The sequence below is a fragment of the Parasteatoda tepidariorum genome, chromosome 8 (genome assembly GCF_043381705.1).
Source record: "Parasteatoda tepidariorum isolate YZ-2023 chromosome 8, CAS_Ptep_4.0, whole genome shotgun sequence".
Taxonomy (NCBI): domain Eukaryota; kingdom Metazoa; phylum Arthropoda; class Arachnida; order Araneae; family Theridiidae; genus Parasteatoda; species Parasteatoda tepidariorum.
In genome coordinates this window covers 31,911,119-31,936,197 of record NC_092211.1, presented here as the reverse complement: position 1 = coordinate 31,936,197, position 25,079 = coordinate 31,911,119, and the positions used below count along the sequence as shown (strand labels likewise).

The 25,079-nt window shown below is 30.1% G+C and overlaps 1 protein-coding gene across 2 annotated transcripts in view; it reads left to right on the top strand.

Moving 5' to 3' along the window:
• Positions 1-25,079, top strand: part of LOC107440625 (LIM domain transcription factor LMO4) — a 168,996-nt gene that overhangs the window by 34,699 nt on the left and 109,218 nt on the right. The window contains exon 2 of one of the 2 annotated variants that reach the window (XM_021145355.3): positions 9,813-9,878. The gene's annotated coding sequence lies outside the window, so the exon portion shown is untranslated. Of the gene's footprint in view, positions 1-9,812; positions 9,879-24,729; positions 24,808-25,079 lie in introns of those variants that run through there. The other variant, XM_043048119.2, reaches the window with a different exon arrangement.

Below are 25,079 nucleotides of genomic sequence, written 5' to 3'. Positions count from 1 at the left end.
GAACTGAGCTAAGTTTAAATTAGGTAAATATTCAAAAATTGAAGAGCTGAACTTGGTTGAAATTAAGCTTGAAAATTAAGAGCTGAATTGATATTATGCTAAAATTTAAAAATGGAAGAGCTGAGTTGAAATTAGGCATAAGCTTGAAAACTAAGAACTGAATTGATAATGGAAATAAAAATGGAAGAGCCGAGTTGAAATTTGGCAAAAATTTAAAAATTGAAGAGCTGGGTTAAAATGATGCGAAAAAATGAAAACAAATTTAAAAGCTTAGTTAAAGAAAATGCTATATGTCATTCTGAAAAAGCTTGAAATTTTTAGATTTGAAAATGTCATGTTCAGCTAGTATTCTGTTATTTACATTATTTTAATGCGGAAATTAGGTTTCATACAAAAGCTGTTGCTGTTACTTAAGTTTTCAAAACGAGTTTCTTTAAACCCATTGAAATGTTAATGAAATTTTTTTCTTTAATATTATCGATTAGGTAGGTGATCAAGGTAGCCTATAGGAAGAGGACGTAGCTATGTTCATGGAAATATATATATATATAATATTCACCTTTATACTTGGTCATAGAATTTTGTAATAATTTGGAATCTGGTACTTGAGCTAACACTTCATGTTTGAATTTTGTCTGCATGTTCTTGTATGAAAAATACTTGACTCTCAACTTTCCCTTTTGAGACAAACTTTTATTTTTTTACTGGTTGAAGTTAAATTTTTCGTCAGAAGACTAATTTTATAACTATAAAAAATATTCATTAAATAAATTAACTGTATGAATAGGCAAGGTAATAAATGAAGCCAAATTTTTCAAATTGTTTAGAAGAGCGCCTTTGGTGATAAACACTGCGATTTTCCTGTTAAGAAATAAAGTGTTAAACATTTATTCTGAAACCTTGTGAACTTTCCGAAAACATCAAGAAACAGTCCATGCACAGTCTTTGCCTTTGGAAAATAGTGACTTATTACCATATTGCCAGGTGCCTTATTCTTTCATATCTAATATAATTTTATTTTTAAAAATCTTGTATTGAAATATTATTATTTTGGAAGAAACAAAAATTCTATTATTATTATTATTTATCAAAGAAATGAAATTGCAGAAAAATCCTTGTATTATAACAAAATTAAGTTAAGCCTGCGATGAATTTAAAAATGAAACTAATTGCCGTTTCGCTTTACAGAAAATAAAGTATATCGATAGGAAATTTAGTTATTTTCATCTTTAGATTTTTCATTTTAGTTACAAAATAATAAAATTTTATAACTACTCGGCGAATTTCACTCCTTTTTTATTTTACGTAACCTAGCAACATTTCCTTTTTTCACCATTTTTTCCGCCAAATTTTGGAATAACTTCCAAACGGGGAAGTCCATTTAATGCGATGTGGTGTTTAATCTAGTTTATAGACCTATTTCATTCCGATGTTGACTTTCGAACTTTTTTCTTTTACCTCTTTCAAGATCTCCCGCCATTTCTTCTTTTCAATGCTTTCTCATCACCATTTGATGGAAAAGGGTAAAATAATGGAATAACTTTTCCTCCCCCGCTAAGAGTCTCGAATTTGTTTTTTTATATATTCCATTCCACAATATCCTCCCATCCTCTGTAAATGATATTTTTTCGAAGGTGTTCTGAAGTACTCAGACTAGTTCTACCTTTTGTGAGACGATACGGAAAACTTTTTCTTCGAATTTTTTTTTTTCTTCAGTTCTTCAAGTATTTATCTTCACTTCTGCGAGTTTTGTGATTTATAAAAGTAATTCACCTTCCCCTTGCCATTGCTTTTAGGTGAATGCTTTTTTATATGAATATATCTGTGTATCATACGTAGAAATGGCTGTTTGAAAGACTAGTGGTTTCTGTTCGAACACAAAATCGAATCTTTTGTCTTGAGCAGACCAAACGATACATATTTTCTTAAAACTTGTGGGACGAACCTTGGCTCTCAATCTTTTAGAGGTAGTCTGCTGAGATTTCTGGATTGGCGCACTATGAATAAAAATTTGGCTTTTTTCAAAAAGGAACGCGTTTTTAGAAGTTTTCCACTCTTTTAGAGAATGCTTATTTTATTCATACTCTATTATTTCCTAGTTGTAGGTATTTTTATAACATAAAAATAGAGCCGGCAAAGTGATTTTAGATTTTTATTTCTTTGACCGCAATTGTTTATATATTAGTGTAGGAAAATAATAGTATATTACTATTATTTTCATGCATTAATGTATACAAATCAGCGCCTTGTTTCTTTCTTTTTCTATTTGCTTTAATTTATAGCTTTACAGTAGTAATCGATTTTTAAGAATTTCGGGATTTAAATTTGCATTGAATTTGGGTTTTATAATTCATTTTAAAAAATATTGAAAATCCTTGAAATATTTTTTCTAAATTTTTTTTCCGATTTTTAATTCTTATTTTAAATTTGACTTTTCCAGTTGTAATTATTGTTACATTTTTTATTTATTTATTTTGAAATTTATAAAATTTTTTAAAAAGTTAACGTAAGCTTTACTTGTACCTCCACATTTAGCGGGCGTAAGCTCTGTAGACAACTTAATTCCTCTTCTGCATTAAGCATATGAGGTTACGTGAAAGTGCCAAATATCTTTATTATTATAGGGTAAAAGTGAATCACTATGTCACCTTTTTTCTTTGTTTATTATATCTTAGCAATTTAATGAAATACATAGCTGCAGTGTTAATTTAAATTGAAAGAATAAGAAATGAGAAAATACTTGTCAGAAACTGGTTATTTTATCATGATCATGTAAAGTCTTTGAAAATTATTTTGCATATTGTTGATGTATATAGTGCTTAAAAATATTTTTTGAGTGCTTAAAATGTACTTATAAGGTGCTTGTTTTTTGTTAAAAGATTTGGCTATGCACCCTGTGGAAGATAAAGGCAATTAAAATTTTACTGGTGTTTTTTTTGTCACCTTTTGACAGAGAAGTATTTAAAATTTATAACAATTTTGTTTATTCAAAAAAAAAAAAAAAAAATCTGGTTTTGATCAAAATCAGATTACTGATTTGATCAAAATATTAATATGTAAGAATTGTCGCTTATCGACTCTATTAGTTGTAAATAAAGTATTTTTTATCTGTGATTCGGTTTAAAATTAATGAATAAAGAGTACTTATTCGTTAAACAAACGTTCAAAATTAAGTTCTTTTATTCGTCGAACAAACGAAAATCCTTTCAAGCAATATATTTCAAAAAATTCGAACACTAATCTATAAGACCAAAAATATTTGGTCTTATTTCTAAAATATGAATCACTTTTGCATTGCCACAAATATTTATTTATGTGCTGTAAATGTGTTATTAAGAGTTTGTATTTTTCGGGCTCTGTTAAATATTTGCTGATATCACAAATTTTATTGCACCTGATCATATATCTGTTATGTAGCGTTAAGTCTGTTTCGCCCAATTTTGGATCCTGCTTCATTAAGATTGGCATTATATGATTTATTCTCCGTGATAAACGATATGATAATCATTTGTTTTAACAGTTGTTATAGATTTCTTTTATTCTACAAATGGGAACTTAAATGACTGTAGCAAACAGTGGTTTACTTTTCAAAACTACACAAACTGTTGCTAACTTATATCATTTTAGTTACATAACTTTAAACGACAATAAACTGTAATTGAGTTTCAAAGGAATATTGAATAAGCCTAAATAATTAATCTCACTAATACGTTTTGCACTTTTGTTTTTGTAAGTAGGTGGTACCGGTACATCTGCCAATGTACGTTGATAAATTTTTAACTTGCTTATTTATGGTTGTTAGAATTTATGGATATCTAATCTATATAATCACAGTTTCCTTTTGATCAAAGTAAAGTGAAATAAAAAATTACAATGTCAAGGATTTGAATAACTATATAATATGAAGTGTTTTGTTAAACAGATTTGATAGATTAGCAAATATTGTTTATGACAATTTGCAGTGTAACTGACTGTTGAAACTTATTTTTTAAATTAAAATAATTTTACACTTAATGTATAATCAACCACTTATTGTGAAAAATTCTATTAGCATTCCACTTTTACAATGTGTTAACATTCCGCATTTTTAAATAAAGTTAGAGTTTTTCTTTTTAATACCTTTTTGCAGTAATTATATATAATAGGCTAATTATGAAACAATGACAAACCACAAACGATTCTGTTTCGCTTCATTTTAACTACGACGGTGAAACATTCTACATTTTTTTTTTAATGACGTTAAAAAGTTTGTCCCTTTCTTCGTTCCTTTTCCCTAATATTTAGATGTTAATGATATGTGTGCTGTATATAAATCCCTAAAAATTTAGAAGACAAGCGTATATTCTAAATTTTTAGGATGCATAAATTTAAAATTTTATGAAAATAAAAAACCGATCATATACATCTAATAAATATGCATCTAAACATTATAGATATCTAATATATTCGTAACTTTTAAACTACATCATATATTTTATCTACAACTTTTTAATGATGTCCCCTGTCTATATTAACCTAATTTTTGTAAAAAAAAGTTTTAAGTAGAAAAAAAGTATAAAACCTAATTTCACTGGAATAGAATTGCTATCACAAGATATAAAAAAAAGTTAATTAAACTTAAAAGTAAAACATTAGGGTTTTAATGAATGCAAGACACAAGTATTCCCTTAAATTAGTTTTTCTATTAGCTTACTCGATTTAAATGAGAAACTTGAAACTTATATTATAAAAAGAGAAAAAAAAAAGATATCCTAGTAAGTTAAAAAAAAAAAAGTTAACTTGAAATAAAAGACTAATTTTGAAACAAAGTTACACTGCATGATGACATCAAAGAGCAAATCTCTGAACAATTAACCGCAGTTCCGTCTTTATGTTCAACAGCCCGACCACCTGATAATTAGACTTAAGTTACAATTGTTCCGACAATCAGCATCAAATAAATAATCCTCCTCTTTTTTTATACCCCCAGTCTGCAAGAAGTATAAAAAAAAAGTGATAAAAAAATTCTCCAACTTAGACAACCATGAAAAAAAGAAACAATTATACAATAAAAATTAACTAGAAATAAAAAAAAAAATCCCACATTTGCCACAACTGAAACTCCGGGTCACAAAGAATTAAAAAAAAAAAACTTAAGAAAAAGATAGTAGGAAAAAAAAATAAATAAAAAAGTGAACCACTTAACTCCACGACGAATTACTTTCTCATTTATTTAAAAAAAAAATGAATAAAAAAAAGATATAAAAATGATGCTTGAGATTCGTTTAATTTCATAACCCCTCTTCTCCGGCCTCCCTCCCTAAAGCTTCTCCATCCTTTTAATTTGTAATTTTTTCTCCTTTCTTTTCTTTTCTCCTCTCAGCTTTAATTTTATTTTACTCTCTCTCGTAGCTCATTGATTCCTTATTAAAACCCGGTACCTAATTATTTTAAATGACTGCCTCAATTTTATGGATGCAACTATACAATGAGGTCTACCTGGACAGTGGTATAATGCCTTAATTAAGGACTTCAAAAAGAACCTTTTTATTCCAAAGGGACAACAAGGGCGGTTAATTACGGATTAAAAGACGGTGGGGGAAAGGGATGGGGAAAAAATGTTTTTTTTCTTCCCTTTTTTTTCTTGGAAGGGAAAAAAAAGGGAAAAAAGAAACCGATGAGGCAAACTACTGCACTCATTAGAGTTCAAAGGAAGCCGACAGTTTCTGAAACTTGGTATTTGGAAGGCGACGATGTGTGGTGTGTTATCGATTAAGAAATAAAAAAAAGGAAAAGAAAAAAACTGGAATGGGAAAAAATCCTAAATTGATTGGTTCATTAAGAAATGGAAAACTTTTTAACATCAAAGTAACTATATTAAATGATATTATTTAAATATATTTTATTGAATGGGAATTGATTCATTTACGCTTAGTTTTTTTTTTCTTTTCAAATTCTAAGATTAATTATTTGTCTATCTAGCAGAAGTTAGAAAAAATGTATTTTCTAGATAAAGGACAATAATAGAGCTATATTCTTCAGTAACTTTTTTTTCCTAGCTATAGTTTTTTTTTTCACTCTTGAGTTAAAATCAATTTAAATGAACTTTTTTTTTAAAAAAAGAAATTGCATTAAGTTTCTTTTTGGCGTTGGGTGTAGTTTTATTATGATCAATCACATTCGAAAGATCCGTTTTTACAAAATTGTGAAAAAATTACTCGTAATTTGTGAATATAAAATAAACGTTAAGTCACATTCTTTCAACCAGGGTCCGCTTTTGTGAATTTGTGCAAATAGGGTTCGTTATTGCAAAAAAACTTTTTCAAGGAGTTTTTAAATTGTAAAGAAATACAAGATTATGCTCAGCACTGTAAAATTATAATTAAAAAAGCTAAATTTTAAAAAATAAACAGCAATTGCTGCTACTATTTTCGAGATGCAACGTACAAATATTTTTGTTATTTAGTCTATATTGTTGAACGCAGAATACTCATTTTGGACGAATAAAGGAAGGAGCTTCTGCCGAAGACAAAACTTAGTTCGTTTGCATTTGTCTTTCCTCCCCCGTCCTTCCTGGGAAGGATTTATTCAATTAGCAAAACAATAATGAAGATAAACAAATTTGTGAAGGGTCCGTTAACGGACTCAAATTTCTTCTAAACCCACCCCTGATTTGTTTTCTTGTCCATGAGGTTTCGAAACTTTTCAAGGTTATGGCACTCGTACGGGACATAAAATTTGGAACATAAGCAGACAAATTATGCATCGAAGTTGCCAGATACACGAAACTAAAATATATCACGGCTACAATAAAATACAGAAATAATAAATCTAAGATAAGTAAAATAAGTAGACGAGAAAAAAAAATTATATTTCAGCACTTTCGATGTGCGATACGGCGCTGTATTTAATAAACTTCACGTTAATTAACATTCTAACTTATGTGAGGAAGCCTAACTCAACTTTAACTCGCCATTTTGTTTATAAACGATCAGCTGGCGCTAACGTCATAGTCACACGGGTGGGGTATCCGTGGTCTTCTTCTTGAAGTGCAAGTACCCGATTTAGTATTGAAATTAAATCTTATGCAATCATTGTTTGTTGATACCTAAATTTAACTTTTTTTAATCTTTTTTACAATAATGCCTGCGTATGAACCATAAGAAAATAAGATAGCAAAAGGGGGACGGGAGAAAAAAAACAATCCTTTTGTTTGTAATTCATTGTTTCATACAAACACTTTGATTTCACTGCCGTATTAAAACATAACGTCTGTTTACTGTTTGATTTAAAAAAATTTTATATACTTTTAGAAAGTGTATAAAACTATAAAGTGTTTGTTTTTTTGGGGGGNTTTTTTTTTTTTTTTTTTTTTTTTTTTTTTTTTTTTTTTTTTTTGAATCCAGAATTTTGGATCTAATCCTGATCCCTCTCAACTTATCAAAAGTACACATTTGTTGTTATAACAATTTTAGGTTAAGTAAAAGCATTTATCAAACAATTATTTACTGTAGTATTTCAGCAATTTTTTAGATACAATTGTTACTTAATGAGGATTTTTTGGATCCTTTTCTGTTAACCAGGTGCAAGGAAATTTAAAAATTCATTTTTAGTTTTTTTTAAAAATTCATTTTCATTCATTTTAATTTTCAAATTATTTTGTTTTTTTTATTTTTCTTTATTTAATTTATATAATTTTCATGCACTTAAAAAAAAAAATTATATCTATATAATAAAAAAAAAAGTTATTGGAGGTCTGTATTTTTTTACCGACTTTTTACTTGCAGCCAGTTAACCGAAAAGTATCGATTTTGGATTTATTTTTAGAACTAAGAGTTTTGTCGTTTTTTCCCCTGTGTTTTAATGAGAAACTTTTTTTAATTTTTTTTTTTTTTAAAATTTAGGAATTATTTAAACTTAGAGTTATATTTCTAGATCTTTTAATATATGAATGCATTTTAATCTTGTATGTAATACAACCATATAATAGGTAGGAAGGATAAGATTTTTACTGATGTTTATTCGTATGGCATTTATTTTTTTCATCTTTTAAAGATTTTTTTCGCCCACTAATTTACTTCTCATATTTTTATTAACAGATGCTACTTTATCTGCATGTATAAAATTATTGTTCAGGGTAAAGGGGGAATATTTTTTCTCCAAATGTTCTTGTTCAATTTTTAAAATTTTCGCTTGAGCTCCATATTTCAGCATTTAAGTACTATATTATGAAACGTTATAAGCTCTTTCTATTAACATTCTGCATTGCTGTAACTTTAAATAATTAAATAAACTCATCTAATTCTAGCGATATAACATTAACGATCCTTTGTATAAAAAGCATTATAACAATGGAATTTTTTTTCTCCCTCAATTAATTGAATTTCGGTCTAAAATGTGCCGCAAAATTAACCGGTTTAAGACAACACCAACTAATCCTCTCTTCACACACGTATTTTTATATGTAATCTCAGTGATGAAAAGACTTGCAGTAATTAACTTCTTTTCATCGCGATTGAACAAGAAAAAAAAAATTGTTCCTATCTCAGTAATTTAGAACATAATAGCGGAAGCCGTAATCTAAAAACTACTGAAACTTCGTTTTTGTTCTCTTCAATACAAAATCAAATCTTGCCCTTGCTTTCCAGGTAGAAAAAGAATAAAAAAAAAATTTTGTTCCCTCACATCTTTTATCTTCTTGACTTTGGAGGGGGGGGGGAGGTAACTTTTAGGTTATCACCGTGTTTTTACCAACCCGTTTTCCTCTTAAATGTCGGCCATTACAAACCACTTAGACATCCAACTAGATTAGAAAGGAAATTGAACGGAAATTTCCTTTCGGTTTTTGGCAACTGCTGTTTTTTTTTTTATTTCCTTACCAACGGAAGTTATCATCATAGAGTGTTGAAAAGTAAAAAATTTTCGGGGGCCTATCACTCCTACATAGGTTTTTTGCCCCCTTTTTCTTGAAGTATTTGTGTGATAAAATTTATGTTTGCTTTGCAGTGTCACATACGTCGAATGTTGCATCAGATTATGGTTCAAAGACATAGAATTTGCAAGTTTTGTGATAATTTTATTTGTTTGGAATTAAACTTTATTAATTCCTGTAGGATTTCGTCATAAGTTATGGTTGGAAGAGTAGTTTCCTTGACAGAATGTCCAAAATTAAAAGATTTTCGTCTTGCTATCATTAGTACATAATATTCTTTCGGGATAAGGAAGTATTTGGGTTTTAAAAATGTAGTTTTGCTTTGTATGTTCAATGTTGCACCGGATTACGGTTTTGAGTCCAAAATCCAGCAAACACTTCAAAAACATAGAATCTGCAAGTTTTGTGATAATTTTATTTGTTTGAAATTAAACTTTATTAATTCCTGTAGGATTTCGTCATTTATGGTTGGAAGAGTAGTTTTCTTGACAGAATGTCCAAAATTAAAAGATTTTCGTATTGCTATCATTAGTACATAATATTTTTTCGGGATAAGGAAGTATTTGGGTTTTAAAAATTTAGTTTTGCTTTGTATGTTCAACGTTGCACCGGATTATGGTTTTGAGTCCAAAATCTAGCCCAATGCTTAAGAAATATTTAGTTTTCCTCTTCTGTTATAATTATATTCTGTTGCAATTAGACTATTAAAGAAATTCCTTTAAATCATTTGTTTATAAATATCATCTTTACCTTTTAATTATTAAACAATGTCAAAAGTATGGTCATTAAATATTTGTAACCATTTTCTCAAACAAATTTTAAATTGCGTTACATTTAGACAGATTACTGATTGTTTGTTTATTTAATTTTTTTGATTTTAATTTCCTTATTTCTTTTTTAGGAAGATGATAGTCCTAATATCTTGAATCTAGAATTCTCCAGGATATTGTTGCAGTGCTTAATAAAAGTGAGTAATTTAATATTTTATAATAAAATTTTAATATTGCCTGCAGCAAATACGACCGTTAGTTTTATTAACAACGTTACTGGCGACTATTAGTCTTGATTGGCAACAGTTGCATCGAACTGGGTAACTTTGACGTAACCCTGATGACATGAACAAAGGTCTTAATGACAGTATTATTTACGAACAGTAGTCTTAATGACATTTGTTGTAACAAACTGTAGTTTTGTTGGTAGAGAGTAGTTGGAAACAATAGTATTGATGACAAATGAATAATATAGTTGATGACAGCAGTAGTAACGAGCAATTGTTTTAATGACAAACGAATAGTGTAGTTTTGATGTCAGCAGTAGTAACGAACAGTAGTCCTGATGACAACCGAATAGTGTAGTTTTGATGTCAGCAGTAGTAACGAACAGTAGTCTTGATGACAACCGAATAGTGTAGATTTGATGACAGCAGTAGTTACGAACAATAGTCTTGATGACAAACGAATGGTATAGTTATGACAGCAGTAGTAACGAGCAATAGTGTTGATGACAAAAGACTAGTGTAGTTCTGATGACAGCAGTAAATGTAAAAAAATTATGTTCGTTTAAAAGTTTAACTAAGCCGCGATTTTGATCAAGGTACTGAGGTATTGTGTAGAGCCAGTTTTTTTCCCAGGTAACAGCTAGTTGCACCCCCAATTTCAGATCTATAGGTATCAGGTTGTCTGTAAAATAAAAGCGACCGGTGCATAATGTTGACAATGGTGCCAACATCATACCTTTTGTCTCGAAATTGTGTAGCCGAGAACTCCGAAATTGTGTAGCTTGGGGCTTTTTTTATAAGTTGATGTTCAGTAAAGTTTATTTAGATTGGAACCTCTTCACGGAGCAGTTCCGTAGACATTTATTTGTTGGCATTATATAAATATTTTCTTTTTCTCTCTTCCCTAACCATTTATGACATTCTTTACAAGTGATAAAGAGAAGTTAGTTAACAGAACCTGAAATAAAATGAGAGCAACAAGCATTTAATAAGATTTTCATCCCACTAAAGCTATATATATATATACTCATTGATTTCGGAAAGATATGACCGTAACATCCTTACCTTATTTTGCTCAAAACGAGAGATTTTGACTAAGCCGTTTTTATCATTGTCACGTTTTGCCCCTAAGCTTCAAACTGAAGCAGAGGATTTTAACAGATTTGAGGCATTGTTTATCTTCAGCCTGTTTGTTCTTTCTTTTGAAGTTGTTGCGATGGGTTCTATTGAGTTTTTTTCCCCCTTCTTTTTGCTGTTTTATGCCCTAAACGACATTATTTATTTTTGCTTTTTCTGTACTGAAATTGAAAAATTTATTTTAAGATAATTTTGTAAATATCTTTCATTGCTATTATTATATCGTTAAAAAAAATAATAATTTGAAGGTGGGATCCCCGATTCAATAACTTAATCGTTTCAAGCATTGTTATTGTTTTATTGATGGAAACTTAGACGGGTGTTGAATCATAATATCACTAAATTTCCTGTAACCTTAATATGGTGCTTAGTTCAACCGTATTATAGTCAGGCGTTTGTTTAGAAGAAATTTGGATCCATTAACGGACCCTTCACAAAATATCTTTTCATAAAAACGGACCCTTCACAAAATAATTTATCTTTTAATCGGACCATTCACAAATTTGTTTATCTTCATTACTGTTTTGTTAATCGAATAAACCCTTCCCAAGAAGGGGGGGGGAGAAAGACAGATGTAAACGAACTATATTTTGTCTTCGGCAGACGCTTCTTCCTTTATTCGTCCGAAATGAATATTCTGCGTTCAGCAGTCTAGGCTTAATACCAAATATTTGTATGTTGCATCGTTAATTTAGTAGCAGCAATTGCTGTTTATTTTTTAAAATTGGTTTTTTTTTATTATAATTTTACAGTGTTGAGCATAATCTTGTACGTCTTTACAATTCAAAAACTCCTTGAAAAAGTGTTTTGCAATAACAGGACCCATTTGCACAAATTCACAAAAGCAGACCCTGGTTGAAAGAATGTGACTTAACGTTTATTTTATATGCTCAAATTACGAGTAATTTTTTCACAATGTTACAAAAACGGACTTTTCACAAAATTTCTGGACCGACCCCTGATAGTATATCTTCAACTTAATTGCAGGATATTATGCTTTAACTTAAACGAAAACAAGATGAAATTTTATACCTTTTTAAGATTGCTGGAGATTTGCACTGTTTCATCGTTTGAAGTACCTATGTTACGGTTAAATTTTTTACCGGTTTTGTTGAGAATTTTTCTCTTTTTAAGTGTCGATAGTAATAAATAATAAGTAGATAATAATAAATTATACAATTTTTGAATGGTTTTACTGTCTTTTAAAATATGGTAATAATTTATGTAAAATAGAATTTTTCTCTGAAGTTGTAGAATCTGATTCGGTAGGTATGCAGTGCAGTAGTACTCTATATTGGAATTATGTCGTGATATATCGTTAAAAGTATAGGTGTTTCACTATTTGTCGCGATATTTTTTTTAAAAATTTAACTAATTTTTTTTTTTTAAACCTTGAGCGATACTTTCGTTACACAATTAAAGAAAATGTATGTTTATTAGTCATAATTTTGAAAAATTGATCAGTAAAATATAAGCCTGGTGAGTTAGGCTTCACACCCACGATAGTATCGTTTTCGATAATTATTGTGATGTTGTCTAATTTGATATTCTTCGTTGTTGATAGTAACCACCACGATATTACAGTGTTCGACAAATATGCTTGAAGTGATATCGTTCTCGATAATTGTAGCTGTCGATAGTTATCGCGATAATATCATTGTTAATTACTTTATATTCTATATTTATTGAAACGCGTTTTCGACATGTCATTAAAATATATTTTGAAAACGTCATATATATATATCTTAATAAAATAAATCACAAAATATCTCATAATAAAATATAAATCGTGATATTTAAAATAATAAGATATTTTACGATTTATTACCCAGCTTCAGTGCATAATCTTTTGTGACTTTACCAGTAAATANATATATATCTTAATAAAATAAATCACAAAATATCTCATAATAAAATATAAATCGTGATATTTAAAATATACAGATATTTTACGATTTATTACCCAGCTTCAGTGCATAATCTTTTGTGACTTTACCAGTAAATACCAGCTATTCTCGTTTAACCAATTAAAACACCAATAACGTTTTATTCGTAAATGAAACTCCAAGAAACAACTTTTTAATTTCATAGGATTTTTCATATGACTATTTCGATATATATCTCGATAGGATATTTCGATTGATTAAATTTGCGTGGAAAAGAAACACTTTTAATAAATCTAATAGTACAAGTATAATTAATATTATATAATTATTTATCTGATATAATGTTTTCCAAATAATAAAATAATTGTCATGCTCTTGTAATTACATGTGATTTTTGTATTTATTGCTGGTTTCTCTAGAAACTTGTTATAGTAAAAAATTTTCTATTATTTGTTTTGCTTGTTAAGCTGTCCTTAAAATTTTAACGAAGTTAAAATTTATCTTAGAAAAGGAACAATAAATGATTTATGTCGAACAATGTCACTTTAATTACTTTGCCGTAAATCGAACAATTTAGTGACTCAACTTTAAAAAAAAATTCAAATTACACAACGTAGTATATCTTTGATTTGCTTGTCTGCTTGCTAATGAAAAACTGCTAATTGTACTTTCAGAGTAATTATAATTTTAATGTTGCCGTCCTAGAATGTGTAATTGTCAAATGTATAATGAATCAGTTTTCCGCATCCCTTTCGTTACTAGTCTTCTTTTTTTTTTCCTCTCCGCATTTTAATTTAACTTGCCATCTAATGAACTTATTTTTTTTCTTCTTCTGTTAAACCGTTTGAGCATCATCATTACTTTTGACATTCGTAATAAGAGCGCGTCACTCTCCAGCCAATTACGACCGATGATTATTGCGGTGTCTGCACTCTCCCCCTCCTCATCTAGTCGTTCTTTTTTTTTTTTTATCCCTTTATTTTTATACTTTCCTTTCAATCCATGATGTTAATTTGCAACTTCCATCAAAACTCTTTAATTAAGCGTTGCTCAGTAATACCAATATTTAAACGGTACAAAGAAAATAATGAATTTAAAAGAAAAAAAAGAAGAAAGAAAAGAGAAAATGAAAAGGGAACTTCGTTACATCTTGCAAATTCTTCTGCCACTGCGGAAGAAAATAGTTCCGTTAATAATGTCTGTGGCACAATTCCAAAACGAAAGAACGGGGTAGAGATAGAGAGAAGGGAGAAGCGTAGGGGAAAAAAAAATATTCAGTCTTTTTAAGAATAATTGGATGTGGTTCATTTGTTTAAACGTTATGCATCAAAAACGGACTAACGAACCGCCTCTACTGTAATTAACAAAAAGCTCATTAAGAATTAATTGGCGCACTTCTTCCATTAGAAATAGTGACTCACCTGAACGCTGAAGTTATTTGTGTCAATCCGCCTTGGCGCATCTATGCTAATGAGTCCCACGCTGATGAAGTGGTTTGTGTCCCCGTCCCTACTTGCAATTTTCTTGTGCATTATTTTTTTCTTCTATTTTTTCCCCCTTGTTATTTGCCAATCGTAGTGATTGGCCGCCGGGACTATTTTCTTCCGCGACAATGCGTCGTTTTCTTGATTGTACCTAGTTCCATTTGTGTGGTCTGATCAGTTGATTGTTGATTGGTTCTATTAATTGTGAATGTTTCTTTTGGAGTGTTGTGTTATTAATATCTTTACTCCAGTTAGATTTAAAACTTTTTTCCCCTATGACATTCCTTTGAGAAAGAAAGATTATTAAAGCAAGTTGAGTCAATTAAATGTTAACTGTTAAAGATAACAGGGCCCGATCAGGGATAGGTCTTACCTTTTGGTAACTATTTTTTTTGGCTGGGACTATTTTCTTCCGCCACAATGCGTCGCTTTTTATTATTTTTTTTTATTGTTCCGCTTCCATTTGTATCGCCTGATCAGTTTATTGTTGATTGGTTCAATTAATTGTGACTGATTCGTTCGGAATGTTTTGTTATTAATACCACAAGTCCAACAAAATGTTAATTTTTTTCTCTCCGAAATTCTCTTGAGAAGGAACGTTTATTAAAACAGGTTGAGTATGTCAGTTAAATTTTACCGTTGTAGGTAACAGGGTTATCAAGGATATTTTTCAAAGCTTTTTTGCTTTAGAAAATAAAACATTCACAGTTTAAGTACAGTAGCATCTTCCTCTCGTCATTTTTGGAGTGCCCCTAATCTTTTTTAGGGTCTCTGTAAAAAAAAAAAAAAAAAAAAAAAAAAAAAAAAAGGGCCCAGGTCGAATTTCTATTTGCATATGCTATAGTTGGAAAAAAGGTAATAATTATATGGCATATCAGAAACTATTTCAAAGGAAATGTACAGTATTAAGCCACAATTTTACTATAAGTGAATCAAATTGTTCTTGAGCAGGGGTCTGTCCAAGCCAAATTTACTACCGTTTAGCGGTACATTCACAAATTCAACTTGAGGAAAAACGGTAGCTTCACAAAATACTTTTTCTTAAAATTTTATTTTTGTATCCCGTAAGAAACGATAAATCCATATTTTTATCATATTTTTGTGCTGATTTTTTTAATAAAATTTTTAATTTTCACTAATTATGTCTAAATTTTCACAAAATAGGTACCTCTCAGAAAAATCTAGACAGACCCCTTTTGAGTATTTTTTCTGACATGCACTTCATAAGTTGAAAATCGGACGTAAAATACGCTTTTTTTTTAAACAATATGAATAATTATTATTCACCAGTTGATTCTCTAAAAATCCTTTAGTCGTCACAGTTTAATAAAGAACTTAACAGAAAATTGTGTTTATTTTCTTAAATAGCTATTTTGACCTCTATTTTTTTTCTTCATAAGTTCATATCCAGGCTATGTCCGTATCTTAAACAAGCAATTTAGTCCAAAATAAATAAAAAGTTCACAGATGTAAAGTTTGAAGTTAAGAATAATCCATTAATGTCATCATCTTATTATAATCAATCAAACGCGAAGTAATTATTATAAATAATAGGATATGATTAATTACTATTTGCGATCCGAAACTGGAGATGTTGGAGGAATTAATTTGCATAACTGGGGGGAAAACAAACTTAAAGAGATGCTTTCTATTAAGAGTTCTAATAGGCTTATGGAGTTACATACTGCAATATTTGTAATTTTTTATTCACTTTTCAAAGAAATTTAAATCATACAAATAAAGTGGCAAATTTTTCCCCCTTCAATTTAAGAGAGATTTTTCTGCAGAGTTTGTATACCAAACTAACTAATCCATGTTGGAATAACATGATTTTACTATGTACATTCGATGATGCATGTCTTTTTACAGTAATTATTTACTGTCAAAAGTTAAAATTACCAAATTAAACGAAGCATAAACACTATGTTTTTCTCAAAACTCTCAGAAGTTCAAAGAGTAGCTAAGTAAATCTTAAGTCCTCGAATAAGTGACTCGAATCCGTCGTTTTTCAATAAAGCTATAATTAGTTTTCATTTAGATTTGAATATGTTTAAGAATCAGTCTTTGAGTGAAGAGATTCTAATAAATTGATACCGTTCCATTGATTTAAATAGTTTTGATCAGTTTCCAATAAGCTATCAGTTCGTCAAATCAATCTGTTTTAATTAGTTGAATGAGTTTATTAATCTATCGATTTCGAATTGAATTCGTTATTTGAAATATAATCCGTTGATTCAAATTAACTTGGTTTTGAATTAATTCAAATGTTGCGAATATTATATTTTTAGACTTATGTATTTATTCTGATCAGCTGTTTTAAATCAACGGTTCTAAACGATTCATATTAAATTTATCCAATTCATTTTGACTGTCACATTAGAGATTCAAATCACTTTATTGCTAGATATCAGATCTGTATTGAGTTGGGCTGTTTATTATTAAATTTTGAATAGGTTCGGATAATTTTTTTTTTTTTTATAAATTTGCTGTAAACTTAAGTCAATCTAAGTCTGGCTTTAACCAGGGGTCTGTTTAGAAGAAATTTAGGTCCGTTTACGGACACTTCACAAAATATCTTTTCATAAAAACGGATCCTCCACAAAATATTTTAACTTTTAATCGGACCCTTCACAAATTTGTTTATCTTGGGGTGGAAAGAAAGACAGATGTAAACGAACTAAATTTTGTCTTCAGCAGACGCTTCTTCCTTTATTTGTCCCAAATGAATATTTTGCTTTCATCAGTATAGGCTAAATACCAAATATTTGTATGTTGCATCTCTAATTTAGAAGCAGCAATTGCTGTTTATCTTTTAAAATTTATTTTTCTTTATTTTGATTTTACAGTGTTGAGCATAATCTTCTATCTCTTTGCAATTTAAAAACTCCTTGAAAAAGTTTTTTGCAGTAACAGGACCCTGTTTGCACAAATTCGCAAAAGCAGGACCCTGGTTGAAGGAATGTGACTTAACGTTTATTTTATCTTTAATTTACGAGTAATTTTTTCACAATTTTACAAAAACGGACCTTTTACAAAATTTCTTTACAGACCCCTGGCTATGTTCAGTCTTTCTAGTGTTAAATGATTTCAATTAATCAATCCGACTCAATCTATTCTAATCAGTTAATCAATCGCATTTCGTTGATTCAAATTAGAGTCCATCGATTTATATTGACAATCGCTTAAATTGAAGATTTAAATCACTATATTTCTTGGCCTCAAATCCGGTTTGAGTTATGCTGTTTTGTCTTTTCTTTAATAATTGTTATAAATAAGACTGACTACTGTGCCTCTGCGGGGTTTAAAAAGCTATTAAATTCAGTTCGTAATTATTTCGTATTGGTTGCTTAACTTTTTAATCCATCTTCTGTTGTAGTTCAAATTTTTATTTTCATATCGTTGGTGAATTTGACAGCATCCATTGTTATATTTAATCAGTTGGCAACAGGTTATGCATACTAAATCCTCCCTTTCCTATTTATTTGTTAAATTACTTGTCAAAATATTAAAAGAGAAACATTGGTAGAATTCTGTGAAGGTTAATTAAATATATTTTAATAAGTTGTCAGTGCTTCGAGGAAGTATTGGAAATTATAAACAATCTTCTGCGTAATTATTTATGCCCAAGTTTTTATTTCCCGAATGCTTGATGCAATATCTTAACCGTAACTGACAAGTTCTTAATAAAATTTCCGTTTAAATAAATAGCATTTTGTTTGTAGTTTCTTTTTGACTAATGAAATAGCAAATTTCTATGATTGAGTACTTGTATTCTGTTTTTAATTATAATATGTTTTGTGGGTTTTAAATATTCTAGATTTAAATATTTTTTGTGCTAATAATTATTTAAAGAAAATAAATAGGTATAATGAAGGTGAAAAAATAAAATAAAAAGGTAAAATAGGATAATTAATTTACGACCCAGAATGTCTTTTCGGTAAAAAAATAAATAAATAAATTTCGTTTTTAGAACTAAATTTTTACTGTAAAACGTGTTAGAAATACAATGATAAACTTCAATGAAATATTTTATGATTTTTACATAAACATGGTGCGTAGCTTATTTAAAAAGTGCTTAAAGGTGCTTATTTTTGATTTTCGTTTTTTAAAAGCCCGTAAAGGTGCTTTTTTCATTGGGTGTTTTTAAAAAGTGCCTAATTTTCCCTTTTCCAAAATGAGATTGTTTTTCTTTACCTTGTCGATTTTCGTTACATATTATGCAAAACCGTGCTTTTCACGTTGTTCTATTCAACGTTTTAATTCATTCAATCGGTCGGGATAGCCTGGTCGGTAGGGCGTTGGGCCTATGTCCGAGAGTTCGTGGGTTCGAACCCCGACGGCCGACGTGTAGTAAAGTGACTGATGTACGTTAAATCTGTCGAGTTGCAAAAGTCCTCGATGTTCCCATAGCAAATCAATCCCTCTGGGGGTACTGGATTGGAGATCGATCGTTCTCCGATTCAGGTCAAAATTACGATCTGTGGATGAATGAATGGATGTTTGAATGAGTTCGCCCTATAAACAGGTGCGACGTTATGGTGTGGCAGAATTACAATTCTTGGCCATAGATGGCGCCGCTGTAAAACAAGAACAGTCGAACCCCTCTGCCTAAACAGGCATACGTCAACAACAATTCATTCAATCCCAGTCTATTTCGGAGTACCGTCGGTCCGTAGCGTTTGAAAGCGTCCATCATTTTACATGTTTGATGAAATACTTGGGAGTCCGCATGTGCGTCGACTGGGCTGGGTTTGGTGAGATCATTGCACACGTATGTGCAACTCTGCTGCATTTCGCAAGGTATTCTCAATTTCAGGCTTTATTTTCTACCCTCTGATATCGAACCGAAAAATCTCTCGATCATTTTATAGTGGCTAATATAACTATAAATGTTTAAAACAAATGGTAGCAGAATTGACTGAATATGTTAAGAACCATTCATAGATTCAACTTAAACTAACGAGTCTACTAATGTCTTTTTTTTAAAAATCAAATTTATGCTTTAAACTAGTAAAATAATCTTGTACAAAATTTTAGATTTGTGAAACTTTAGTTCGCCCATTGCAGTAACTACTAAGCTTTACTTTTTGTTAATTCTTTTCCTAATAATTCATAAAACTTTTTATTAAATAATTTCCCATTAATTTCCAATATCTTTCCCTAATAATAATTATTTCCAATACCTGAAATCAGTTCTTAAGCCTCATATACTTTCATGCTAGTGAAAATGTAACATTTGAGCTGCGTCCGAAATGTTCTGAGTACCCGGATATATCATATGGTTCAGTTGAATATTTTCTAATTAAAATTTCCACATGCTTCCCTCTATTTTCAAACAAATTATCACTACTCTCTCAAATGAAAATGTCATTCCATAAAAAAGAATGCATCTAATTACAGGCATCCCTTCTCATTCCTATTACCGAATTAGCGTTTTCTTTCGATTNTTTTTTTGTTATAGGTATTCTTTTTGATATTCTTGTACATTAAGCTATTCTTTGTCAGATAACTTACAGTACTTGTTTGATATAAAGTAATTTTATAAGCCTAATGGCATTTTAGCATTTTGCTAAAACTTTTTTTCAGATTTTAGCTTTTTTGCTAATGAATTTTTAGACTCAGCTTAAACCCTGCCTCGTTATGACGTCATTATAAACACGACGACTGATTAAATATCTTCCTCCGTGCATGTCTTTATAAATCCAGTTCATCAGAAATCCACCCTTCTACTACTATTCACTCATTAATGAAATGACCCCAGAAGGGGCCTCTAGCGTGTAGGAATTTAGCACTAGGCGAATTTGGATTTGGATTCTACACACTCCCCCTGTATTTCTCATCGATATCCTTTTGTGTATGTGTTTGCCTTTCGTAAGGGGAATGATTGGTTGGCGGATTCGTCAGATCCATCTTTTGTTTGAAAATGTTGTGGAGGTAGTCGTGTCTTTAAAATTGTTGGCATTCGATTTATATGAAATTGATAAATGAAACACCTACCACAAAAATTAAGGCGCTTTATAAACTTCTGATGTGTTTCTGTCTGCAGCACAATGTCAAAAAGAAATTGATACATCACTGAACCATAATTGTCAAAAAGAAATTGATACATCACTGAACCATAATTGTCAAAGAAAGTGATACATCACTGAACCATAATATCGCATCTGTAACCAAGTTCATATTCTTAATAATTGAACTATTTTCTAGTTCAAATTTGAGCTTGGTAAGATAATTACTATTCAACTTAGCAGTATGTTAAGGCTTCTAAAAATTTTATAGGTGCTTCATAAACCTGTGCTGTGTTTCTGTCTGCAGCACATTGTCAAAAAGTAATTGATACATCACTGTACCATAATATCGCGTCTGTAACCAAGTTCATATTCTTAATAATTGAAAAATTTTCCCGTTCAAATTTAACCCTGATATCGTGCAATCAAGATAATTATTACTCAGCTTAGCAGTATGTTAAGGCTTCAACAAATATCAAAGAAAATATGATCCAACTAGCACAAAAATATCTGATAGTGAAGAATTTATTTTTCCATGATAATACCCGTATTCCTGCTTAATGTCTGTTTCACTGCTTCTCTTTATCTGCTCTAAACTTCTCACGAAACTTTTCCAAATCTGCGCCAACCTGCTCCGAAATGGGTATTTTTATCAACTTGCTCTTTACCAAGTTAAAAAAAAAAAAAAATGTTTAATTGAGAAATAAGTAGTTTTAGTTAAATTTTATAGTTTAATTTTAGTTAAGTATTTAAAAATTAATTTTTAATTAAGTAACGTAAAACAATGCTCCAAATATGCAAATCCCTTTCTCGAATTGTTCCAAAACGGTTAGTACTATGTCTTATTATTCGCGAAAGTACTACTGTTGTTTCTGTTATCTGCATATGTAAAAGTGGTGTGTTTCTGAGCAAACAGTAGTGCTTTGATTAGTTGTACTGTCCTTTTTATACAAGTAGTGGTGTTTTTATTAATCAACTATAGTTTGTCTGTAAAGAGAACTCCCCTCGTTTCAAAGTCTAAGATCGTCTGCTGTTAAGAAAAACTGGAAATTGGGCATTTCAAAGAGGGGAGCTTCTCTACACCCTGATTCTTCTCTCGCAAACCCGAGCCAAAACCTGTGTTAAATATTGACCTGATACCCCTACTTGAAATACTTAAGACTCATAACTATAGTCACCGCCACTGCTCCAAGATGAATGACGGGGGGAGTTCTTTGCATAGACTATAGTTGTACTGTTTCCTCTGTGCTGGTTGTTTTGCTGTCTCTATTGCGCAAGTAATCGTGCTGTTCCAATTATCATAATATCTTCAAGACAACTCTTTAAATTAAGTTAAAGCAGTTGAACAATTATATAAAATTTACAAATATTACCTGTATGATAAGAATGGTCCACTTACAATACACCTTTTACATCATACAAGTAGTATAGTTTCATCATATATTGTTCTAAATCAGGGCTGTCCAACTGGGGGCCCGCGGGCCGCATGCGTCCCGTCAACACATATTGTGCGGCCCACCATCTTCTTATTCAGGCTGATCGGCCTCAGTTTTCCCATTAAAATGTAAGCAAATTGTTTTATAATCCTTCTGTTCCATTGTTTTATAATTAATAATTCAACTATTAATTGTTATTGTATAAGAGGTTATTGTTCAACTTTTTCAAACTGCGGCCCGCCAGGTGATCAGTGACCGGAATTCTGGCCCTTGGGCTCTTTGCAGTTGGACAGCCCTGTTCTAAATGTTATATGTCCTTTAAAGTAGTTACTACCACTTTGTTTCTGTTTACTTTATAATTTAACTACAGACTCTGTAAACTGGTAGATAACAGCTCTTTAATGAAAGTGAGTTTCTAGAGCTGTTTGCTTTTTTTGTCAGTTGTGCAATAGTGATTTTTTTGCTAACAGTGCCAATTGTAATCTTTTTTACTTTTTCAAATAGCGGTAAATTGAAATATTGAAAATAAAGTTGCAGGTACAATCAAACCACAACGTGATTTCAATAACAATCGAAACAGTCTCTTGACTTATATTTACTAATTCTTTCATAATTTAATTTTTATCTTTTTTGTGTCTGAATCTTGTCTATAGATAGCAAAGGTAGACAAACACAGAACCGAACAATTTGCCCTTCTTTTTTCATTCTTTAAGGGAGGAGCATAAATTAGTATTTTTGAGAAAAGGTAGGAAAGAAGAAAAGAAAAAAAAAAAAAAATTCCAGAGTGCATATCTTAGAAATTCGTGAAGATAGGTCGAGGCCGTTCGTAGCCTATTATTATGCTTATTATAGGTTTGCCTTACTGCCCCTGGGCCATATTCTACACTGCCTCTTTGTCAAATCATCTGGAGCATGACTCCTCTCTGCTTCAGGGGGCTAGTTGTTAAATTATTTCAAAAGTTCTAATAGCCTCTTAACTTCTCTATATTTAATTAGTTTTACAAAATTTGTTTTGTACTCTATCCCTGTATTGAAGAAGATTATATCGTAAGATTTCATAATTGTTATGCGGACTTCTTTTAAAATTTATCTTATAATATGGAAGGGTATTCACCTGTTGCAAAACTTCATAGAGTTTGAAAAAAAGAAGCAAGCTCAATTATTTAGCAATTTGTATTATTTAGCAATTTTTATTTATATATTTTTTTGTTGCTAAGTTTGTTTAGTGGATTTATGTCGATTGAGATGTTTTTCGCGTTAAAAAAAAATAATTATCGTGCTTAAAAAATAATTTTGTCTTCAAAATTCTACAATGTTTTGTCTATTTTTTCCCCTTGTCAGCACTTTTAGTTCGCTATTTTGATCAATTTTTAATGTTAGTTTGTTATAACCGTCAAAGTTTTTTTGAATGGTATCTACGTGCTATTATGTTAGTTTTTAGCTTTAATTCTGACTAGATTTTAGCTTTAATTCTGACTAGACATTTTACAAAAGATACAACTCTAGCTTAGAATTTTTTTGAAAAAAGTACTTAAAGCGCTTAAAATTTAAATTTGTAATCCAAGTTTCATTAAGTAAATTTTAATGAATAAATTGAAGCAAAAGTAATCTTTACATATCTCGCCGAAAATTAATTTACGAGACGGTGAAGTAGAATCGAAATTCTAAAAATTTGCAATCTGACTGGGAATTGATCTTTATATATCTCGTCAAAAATTAATTTACGAGACGGTGAAGTGGAATCGAAATTCTAAAAATTTCAAATCTGACCGGGAATTGATCTTTACATATCTCACCAAAAATTAATTTAGGAGACGGTGAAGTGGAATCGAAATTCTAAAAATTTACAATCTGACTGGGAATTGATCTTTACATATCTCGCCAAAAATTAATTTACGAGACGGTGAAGTGGAATCGAAATTCTAAAAATTTCAAATCTGACCGGGAATTGATCTTTACATATCTCACCAAAAATTAATTTAGGAGACGGTGAAGTAGAATCGAAATTCTAAGAATTTACAATCTGACTGGGAATTGATCTTTACATATCTCACCAAAAATTAATTTAAGAGACGGTGAAGTAGAATCGAAATTCTAAAAATTTACATTCTGACTGGGAATTGATCTTTACATATCTCGTCAAAAATTAATTTACGAGACGGTGAAGTAGAATCAAAATTCTAAAAATTTACTATCTGACGCCTAAAAATTTCGGTCAATTTTCTGGTCAGTATGTATTTTATAAACTCGAGAAGTATTAGTGATTTTTTTCATGGCTGCCTATGTTTTTATCATAGTTTTTAGGTCAGGTTTATTTTATAATGCCGTTAGATATCTCAAATACGTAAATGTTTTGATTTTGGAGCAGCTATCAAAATTCAGAATGGCATGACAATTTGTCTTTTTTAGGTTACTGGATGCTACAAAGTGCTAGTTTTTGTTATTTTTAAATATTTAATTATTTGATATTATTTATCATTGTTTATAATGGTATTAAAAAACTTAACTAGTTTCTTTTTTTTTTCTTTCTATAAAGTTTATGGCGCTTTTGTAATGATAGACTATGTACTTATGACCTACAGCTGCTATTCTTTACATTTTTAGTACGATTGATGATATCAGTTTTAAAGCGAAAATAAGAATAAAGTGCAGACAATCCAATCTTTCATATTCATCGAAGCTCAAAGCTAAATAAAAGAACACTTGTTTTAACTTGTGAAACAATGGTGCCTGATCACATTGTTGCTAATGTGGGAGGTTAAGGTCTTGACCTTTGATTACTTTTTTTTAGTTAGTTCGTTTGTGACTATATTCGCTAATGAGACTACAGCTGTTGATTCTATTGAACTTTCTATTCTATTTTAGCTCCGACTGGAATGGTCATATTTTTAGTGTGCATGAGAAAAATTGATTTGGTGTATTGTTTCTTCAGTGTGTCAACTAAATAGGTATCTCATTCTATTTGCATAGTGTAAAGTGAAGGCTAAATTTAAAGTCGAACTAGTTATTAATATTTGTATTAGCGATAATTCTTTTCATTTAATTTGCCTATGTTAATCACGAGGGGCAATAAAGGCACGTTATTTCCTCACGCCAGCTCGCAATTTTCGACTAATTATTTCATGGAAGTGCTAATGAATAAGCTTTGTCAAGAAAAATATTATGTTCAACATCAAAATACCACATTTTCTTCATAATTTGTGGTGGAGTCTAATCTAAA